Source organism: Beta vulgaris, chromosome 4, assembly GCF_026745355.1.
Source record: "Beta vulgaris subsp. vulgaris cultivar EL10 chromosome 4, EL10.2, whole genome shotgun sequence".
Classification (NCBI taxonomy): Eukaryota; Viridiplantae; Streptophyta; class Magnoliopsida; order Caryophyllales; family Amaranthaceae; genus Beta; species Beta vulgaris.
In genome coordinates, this window is record NC_079205.1 from 14,716,050 (window position 1) to 14,725,584 (window position 9,535).

Below are 9,535 nucleotides of genomic sequence, written 5' to 3' on the forward strand. Positions count from 1 at the left end.
ACTTGTAGTTTATTAGTTTATTACATTAGTTTATTAGTATATATATATATAATATATATATATATATATATATATAATATATATAATATATATATATATATATATAAACCTAGAAAAATTAGCTTATGTGTCACTCATATAATCACTCTCGCCATGTGGCAACAAAATGCTTCTCCCCAAACTTAGTCTTGCCATTTGTCAATTTTAAAACAGCCAATGCACACGTGTCATTCAAAAATGTAATCTTTGATTGTGCAATCTAATTAAGCCATTGATGATATCGTAATGACGTAATCAATTGCAATCTCCTATATTAGGTAACAAATTAAGCAATCCATAAATTAGTTCCTAAAATTACGCAGGATTGAGTTTGTATAAAAGGAATAATATCTTCAACTTTCCTTTCAATTTGCCATAATTACAAATTGGATGATTATAGGTAACAGTGACTTGCATAGATTAAAAAAGGCAAAATTATAGGATTTTATAGAGTTATAAGTATCTAAGGCATATATTTTGATCCGTTTTGTGAACCACCAGTCCACATAAAATGGTTTGCACCCCATTGTTTATAATGCATGTCTGCACTCCACTTATATCCATCATCTTCTATACATCTCCTACTCTCACTACATCATGGTATGAAAATATTCTTATCTATATATACATAAAACCCCATATGTACTATATCATACCATATGTTACAATATATGATATGATATGGCAAAAAACTCATGATTGAACCCACCTGAACTACTTGACAATGTTTGTGCTTGAATGATCTGCAATAGTAGCAAATTGCATCTGAATGACAATCTAAACAAAACATATTGTATTGGCTTCACACCGCGTCTCTATGGATTCTACAAATGTGAAAAAAAATGTAGTGCCTAACAGTGGCTCTAACCAAGGAGGGGCAACCATTATTGAAGGATTGGAATATTTTTCTAATAATATATAATGTAATATAGATGCAAATGAAGATATAATAAATAGACAATAGGTTGTATCACATTAGATTCCCAAATTACAACCTTTTCCCCTCAAAAATTAAAAATACAACTCTATTTAAATTATGTAAAAATTTCATTAAATACAAAAACTATAGTTTTTAGGATTAATTTTACAAATTAATTTCAACTGTTGTGCCTTTTATTAATTTTGATCATATTTTTCATTATATACCAATAATAGTCCCAAAAATCGATAAATATCGAATTAAAAATTAATACCTCCGTGTTTTTAATTGTAACACTTTTCTTTTTTGGCCGTTTTTATATAATTGTTACACTTTCACTTTTTACTTATATGGTAACGTATCACATCCACTTTTTACCCTTTTCTATATACTCCACCAAAACCTTCCCACCTACCTTATTTTTCTCTGTCTCCTACAATTTTTTAATGCTTCTTTTACATTTCTCAAAATTCTTTCTTGCTTTTGCAAAATTTCCTTGGTTCTCCCAAAGAGTGAAGTGTTACAATAAAAAAGGTGGAGGGAGTATATATATTAATACTATCTCAATATATATAATCAAGATACATAAATCATTAATCATGTACTTTTGGTAACTAATTAAAAAAATTCAGGAATCGTATCACTCACGCACATTACAACTTATTTATATGAAATTACATCAATTAAATCGACATGCAAACATATACTTGTTTAACCATAGCCGATTGAAATGCATTTCTTAAGAAAACAATAAAACTTGCCAAATAGGGTCCTCCATTATTGACCCATATACATACTTTTTTTTTGTAAAAAATATATGAATTGTGACTCATATTATCAATCAGTATTAAAAAAAAATTAGACGGATAAAACCAACATTCAAACAAATTATTAAAAGAAAAAAAAACCAACATGCAAACTTAGAATTGGGCGAAAATAAGCATGCCTATTAAATCTTTTTTGACGATATGCTTATTTAATTAGTATTGGAGTTTTATGTTTCAGGAAAAAAACTTAACAATTGAGATATTCCAATATCAACGGCCATATGTTTCAATGGATGGTCTGATGCAGTGTGGCAGTAGTGTAAGACAACAAGAAAAAAGGGTTGAGCGAGACTGCCGAAAGGGGGAATGGAAGTGGTGTATGATTGAGCCAGTAATGCTGCGAATTGTGATTTTGTATGAGCCTCTGAATGAAGTGATATGCAGAGCAAAAGCTTTTTCAGTGATTGTTTTTTTAAAAAAAAATTGGTCACATGTTGCACAATAACATTAGATACATCCAGTGTTTTTAACCTCACGGATCATAAGTCAGTTTTAAAATATATTCTTAACACATGGAGACAATTATAAAAGTTTTAGACCACGGTCTAATATTCAAACCATGATTTTAGGAGAAACATCCTAAAATCTTAAATCAAAAACTTTTCATGCATTTTGGCGTGTATTTTTTTTGTTTCATTTACGTATTTATAAAAATATATATCAAAATTATAAGATTTAACCTTTAAAATGTTGTAACACATGATTCTTATATATCATAAAATATAATTTTACATTTTATATTTTTTCAACTTTGAATGCATGTGTTGTAATAATTATGGATCTGATAAATTTGGAATCAAAACAACTAATTAATAAACAAACAAAAAATCCTTTTTATTATGCAGGTGTCCAAATTATATCTTCATAAAACCTCCCGTGCATTTTTGCACGGGTAAAAAACTAGGAGTCAATATTTCTTTTTTACGTCCAATGAAGACACTAAATGTCAACATCTGGTATACAATGAAGACGCCAAATGTAGCAACCTCGTGAGTTGATATTTCTTTTTCTACGTTAGTTTTATATAAAATTTAAATATAATATAAACGGGTCTTTTTTTAAAGTAATTTTAAAATAATTTCCAACTGTGCAAAAATTATAATTTTCGGAATTATATATTAAAAGTTATAATTGATTTAGTACACCTAAGTATTCAGTGTGAACCCAACTCTATTTCTTCTTATCTTAAACTTTATATGTGAATTTTTATCAAGTTGGGACTTTGTTTCTGTGTAAAGATAATGAAACGACATCTAATAAGCGCGACAAATGGCTTTCACTGAGGACACCAATCATTGAGACCTCGTGAGCTGACTTTTGTATTTAGTTATATATATATATATATACTAGTTATTAGGCCCTGGCTATACCCCTGGTAAGAAAATTTTCATTTATTAATATTGTACTTTGATACGATATCACTAAATACAACTTGGTCTAGTGGTTAAAACTTTAGTACATGAACTTGAGGTCACGGGATCAAAACCTATACTATGCAATTTCTAATTTTTTGTATTGTACATGGATTACATGAACTAAAACTTCTTAGGGAGAGCGCCACGTGACACTGTTCCTGGTTTACGCACGCCTTTCAATATATTAGTACTTTGATATGATATCACTAAATACAACTTGGTCTAGTGGTTAAAACTTTAGTACATGAACTTGAGGTCACGGGAACAAAACCTATACTATGCAATTTCTAATTTTTTTTTATTGTACATGAATTACTTGAACTAAAACTTCTTAGGGAGAGCGCCACGTGACACTGTTCCTGGTTTAGGTACGCCTTTCAATATATTAGTACTTTGATATAATATGACTAAATACAACTTGATCTAGTGGTTAAAACTTTAGTACATGAACTTGAGGTCACGGGAACAAAACCTATACTATGCAATTTCTAATTTTTTTTTTATTGTACATGGATTACATGAACTAAAACTCTCTAGGGAGAGCGCCGCGTGGCACCGTTCCTGGTTTACGCACGCCTTTTAATATATTAGTATAGATGTGTGTGTAGGGGGTTGTTTTGAGAGAGATATGATATGACGTGATAGTGCAATCACTAAATTATGTTATTAGCTCACACAAAGACTCATGATCAATGTATTAGTAATATTCATCAAGATAAAAGAAATAGACAAGAATACATCCTTGGTATGGAGGAGTCTTTTGACTTTACTATAGTCTAATCCATATAGGATTAGGAAAAGTTAATATAAGTAGCTCTAAACAGTCATGTGATTAATGTAAACACTATGAATTTTATTTTCAATAGTCTCTTACATCCTCCACGTATTTCTAGCATGATAGAAGAAAGAAGAGTTATTGTAGCTAGCTAGCATGATGAAAGAAAAAAGAGTTATAGAGTTTACTTTAGTGATTTCAAATAAGCTGTTAAGAGCCCCATGTTGGAGCCATATAGTGAACTGTGGGCGTAAGATGGTGCCTTACGCCGTAGCCTGGATTGACGATGATGTGAAAATCAATGTAGGCGGTCCACTCTCTTATGTGAACCACAAGTACATATTCATTGCTGTTGATTTGAGCAACATAAAGTGGAACAATAATTCGATAGTACATATAGAAATCTTTGCTGCTGCTACAGGAATTGGGAAGAATATGATCAAAGATCGGCTCATATACACTACAGACATGAAGTTGAAAATAGACTGTCATTCACCACCACCCACCTCTGATCCTGCCACGACAAACCCTTAACCCTGAGTTCTCTCTCTCCTTCTCAAGCCCTTAACCCCACCTGTGACTCAAGATCCTCACACAACACAGAGCACAGTAATTCAGTAAACACCACAACAGAACTCACAATAGCAAGTAGAAAATTACAGAAGAAATAAATATGAATGAGAGGAAGAAATATTAACTAAAATATCTACCACTTCTTCATAAGCCAACACAGTAAAGTGAAACTTCAAATACTGGAAAAAGAACCACTTCCCCTCCCTTTGTCTCAAAATCTCCAAAAAACCGAGATTCGAGACAACCTCCGATCCCACCCCCAACCTCAAAATCATCAATGCTGGAAGACACATTATAAAGACTATACAGCCAAGGCCACAACCTTTTCCCAACTTAATAACAGCAAACTAAAGTCCTACCTCTAGAAAATCAGATTGTTTCCAGAAAATTACAGAAGAATTTTTTTTTGGATTGGGCGAACGTCCGCGGTGGACGTTCGCCCCATGGCCAAAACGTCTGGCCTGGACGTTCCGGTCATGGGTGGAATGTCCACCGCGGACGATCGCCCCATGGCTGGAACGTCCACCGCGGACGATCGCCCCATGGCTGGAACGTCCTGGCCAGACGTTCCGGCCATGGGGCGAACGTCCACCGCGGACGTTCGCCCAATCCTAAAAAAAATTTCACGACAATTGTACCTGGGTGATGGTGGTGGTTGGGGGAGGTAGGTGACGATGGTGGAGGGTCACAGGTGGCAGTTAAGAGATAGGGGTGGTGGAGGGTGGTGGGGCGTGGTGGGTGGTGTGTAAAAAAGGAAAGGGTAAAATAGTCTGAAAAAATGAATTTAAGACGATTTTAAGTAATTTTGGGGCGATAATGAACAAACCGTAGAAGTATCAATGTACTATCTTTTATACGTACCATACTGTAGAAGTATGTTTTATTTCTGAATTTTTGCTTCTTAAAAGAAGACACTTTGGATCGATCTAGAGCAGAAGTTATATGTTATACTAGCCTTTTATGCACGCGTGCAAAGATATTTGTAGGCCTAATACTAAGTAGTAAACAAACTGAAAATGCAAGTCATTTAAGTTCACCTCCATTTTGTGAATAAGATTCTTTCATGTTCTTTTTATGTTGTTATTCATTTTTGTGATTTTGAATAATTTTTTGTTTCTCAAGTCTTATATGCACATGTTCTTTTATAATAAATATGATGTTCTTTACTAAATATCGTCATGTTCTTTTTTTGGTTTTATTCATTTTTGTAATTTATAATAATTTTTGATATGGATTTCAGTAATTTCTCTATGATCCTAAAATTGCAACCGAGAAGTATAAGACAATTTCAGTTTTTTTTCCTTATCTAACTTCTAAATTCTGATTTCAAAAATTGATATTTAAAATTTTTCATCATTTTAAATGTTCACACTTTGAGTTTCAATTATATTTGAAATCAAATTTTAAAACAATCTGATTTTGCACGCATGAAATGATCATTTTAATTTTCTCCTTTTCTAAATTTTAACACTTTGAGTTTCAATTATATTTGAAATGAAATTTTAAGTTTTTCATACACAATCTGATTTCGCATAAAATGGTCATTTTTTATTTCTCTCCTTTTCTAAATTTTAACACTTTGAGTTTCAATTATAGGTGAAATGATATTTTAAATTTTTCATACACAATCTGATTTCGCAAATTAATGTAAATTTTTTTTTTCTGAAAATGGATTTTTGCAAAAGTTATTCGCAAAAAGGTTTGATATTGTTTTGTTTTTCAAAATTTATTTTTGATCATGGATATTTTGCAAAAGTTTTGGCCAAAAATTTATATTGGAAGTTTAAAAAAAAAAGAACTAAATGTGTCATAAATGAATCAAATTTCATAAACATCTTGTTTTCTGATTTTATATGAAAATGACTCAAATTTAAGTTTAATTATATAAAAGCCCTCTTCAACTAATTGTTATTATCTCCATTTTTTCAACTACATAACAGTCGACTAATGTGAAATAACTTTGAAGATTAAAAGAATTATGTACCTGTTTGAAAGTTCGCAAATCGTCGATGGACGAATTTGTGATATCACTGTCAAAATTTTATGTTTTTCTCAGATTTGTGTTTATAGGTAATTTTTGTGAGTATGTAATTGTAAATGGTTATCGAGAACAATGATTTGTAAGTGAATTTTGTGAATGTTTTTGTATGTATTGACGTCCTAGTATATTATTTTTAGTTTGTATGTTAATTTTTAGTTTTGTAAAGTTTCCTGATCATTTGAGTTATTTGTGTGTTTTTACAACGTGATTTTCTCAATTCTATGAGTGATTTGTAAAGTTTCCTCATATAAGTGATTTATGAGTGATTGTTGAAATTAATTTCCAGTGGCTTTGTTTGACCTCCATTTTGGTATTGAGATTCCTTTTGTAATTTAGAAAGGGAAGGGGGTAAAATAGTCAGTTCAAAAGAGGACACCGTTGCTCACCCCTTCCCTTATGTAATAGAGATTTGAGCACTTGGTGAATCTGATAGAATCTACGTACTTTCATTGTCTAAGTGTGCTATTAGCCTATTACTGATATATTGTCTAAGTTTGGCTTAATTTCCTTTGTTCCAACATTCTTAGCTTTGTCTTTCTTTTTGCCACCGTTGTACTTACTCTTGATTCATTCGATGCACCTTTTTTCTTTCTAGCTTCTCCTGTAGCTTTGCTTTTCTGCATTATACTGTACAGAAACTTTATCTTTATACATCTATATGCATATTTTAGCGCTCTCTGTTAGGTGTGATCAATGAGAGAACCGGATATATCACTCCAAGGCACGGAATCTACGCTTTCCTATTAGTTTAATTTCGCCCCTCTAAGATCACCGGGTTACCACAAAATAACTAATGAGATACAATGGAGATGTAATTCACTTATATGATCAATCAAAGTAAATTCTAAAGAACTTTGAATTTTGGATTGTGATTTACACTCTATGAAAATTAGCTAGAAATTCAAAGAGCAAGCAAGTGTTTAAAGGAGAGAACACTTAACATCTTTTTTTCTCTACTTGTTCACAAGTGAACTACAATGGCCTATTTATAGTCATCGACCTAGGATGCCATTAGTCACAAAAGAGTGATGATACACCATTGAAGAACTCATTAAAATCTTGATTCATTAGCATGTTAATGAGTATTAAACCCATGTAACATACTACACTTAACCATCAAGATTAATGCCAAATTAATGACTAGTAACATCCCTCATAATCAACTAATTAAGAGCATCCAAGAACACAAGGTATCCAATGTTGTTTCATTGCCTTGTACACTTAATTCCGTTTATGTATAAATGTTCCAACAATCCTTCTCCCATTTATAATATAAATGGCTAACGACTTGCACAAAATTATTCACAAAACAACATACTTGTGCATAAATCACTAGTACAGAAAAGGCAATTTGCGTCGGATGTGAGGCGCCTATTTGCGTCGGACTTTGGTGCGACGCCAAAGCCCTCGACGCAAATGACTCAGAAACGATCTGCGTCGTATGCGGAAACGACGCAAATGGTTCACCTATTTGCGTCGCACCTGTATACGGTGCGACGCAAGTGGATCTTGCCAGCCAAAATCACCAAGCTCAAAGGGTAATTTGCGTCGCACATCGCCTAGGGTGCGACGCAAATGAGTAATTTGCGTCGCACCTTGGGCCACGTGCGACGCAAATTGCGATTTTTAAAAAAAAAAAATTTTTTTTTTTATTAAAAAAAACTAACAAATGCCAGAAATTCGACACAAATTCCATCATGAATCAACAATAACGAATGCAGTAATTGAAAAGGAAATGAATACTGTAAAAAAACTAATAACAATACAAACTACAAAGGTAATGGACTATGGAGATGTAAGAGATAGAGGATTGAAAATCAAATAAAACTAATAACAATACTGTACAAAAATTCGACCAGATCTGGAAAAATAAAAACGAAAATGCTTCGAATTTTAGAACATATATATTACAATAATTCATAAAAACAAATCTATCAATAATAGTAAAAAAAATGTTGGAGCTTCCTTCACATCTTGATCTTCCTTCTCGTTGTTATACTTCGAACACATCTGGAATTCACGAAAATTAAAAAAACGAAAATTAAAAAAACGAAGATTTCAAACAACATCTGAAAAAATGACAAATTGCGAAAAATTAAAACTGGCGAATAACAAGAAAAAAAAAGAAGTTACCTGGAGATTTTAGGATGAAAAAATGAGTTCTTCGAAAAATTCACGGAAATGAAAAACGAGGTCTTCAAACAAGATCTGAATTCTGAAAAAAATGACAAATTACGAAAAATTAAAACAGGCGAATAAAAACAAGAAAAAGAAAAAGAAAAAAAATAAGTTACCTGAAGATTCGCTCGTTCGCTGAAGATTCGTTAGTTGTTCGAAGTTGTTGTCGTGTTGGTGTCGTCGACGATGAAGATCGCTCACTGAAGGTCATGGCGTCAAAGTTTCGAGCGTCGGTTGATGCGAACTGAAGCAGATCGTCGGACGAAAGTGAGAGACAAAGAGAGGGACGAAAGTGAGAGAGAAAGTGAGAAAGAAAGTGAGAGAGAAAGAGAGGGAGCGGTTGAGAGGGACGAAAAGGGAGAGAGAAAGAGAGGGAGGCGGGTTGAGAGGGACGAAAGGGAGGCGGGTTGGTTTTGAGAAGCTTTAGGGTTTTGAGTAATGTTAAGAGGGGCGCTGGTTATGGGGTTAGAAATAAATTGGGCTTTTGGGCTGATCTGCGTCGGATGGGCTAAGGGGTCCGACGCAGATTACTTTGTTTTGTGCGTCGCACCATGACCTTCATGCGACGCACATAGATGATTTGCATCGCACAATATTTAGATACGACGCACATAGTTCGTTTTATGCGTCGATTCATTGTTACATGCGACGCAAATAGTATATTTGCATCGTTTCCGTGTTTGTGCGACGCAAATGGGCCGATGCAAATTGACCTTTTTCTACTAGTGAATAGAAATGTCATAAAGATTGAATTCCTACTTAGTATAT

The 9,535-nt window shown here is 33.0% G+C and overlaps 1 long non-coding RNA gene across 1 annotated transcript; it reads right to left on the reverse strand.

The window, feature by feature from the left end:
• Positions 1-8,385: 8,385 nt before the first annotated feature.
• Positions 8,386-8,921, reverse strand: LOC109135554 (uncharacterized). Its single transcript, XR_007273015.2, has 2 exons — positions 8,723-8,921; positions 8,386-8,599 (listed from the first exon to the last, which is right to left on the reverse strand). It is a non-coding gene; the product is annotated as an uncharacterized LOC109135554 (long non-coding RNA).
• Positions 8,922-9,535: the final 614 nt, after the last annotated feature.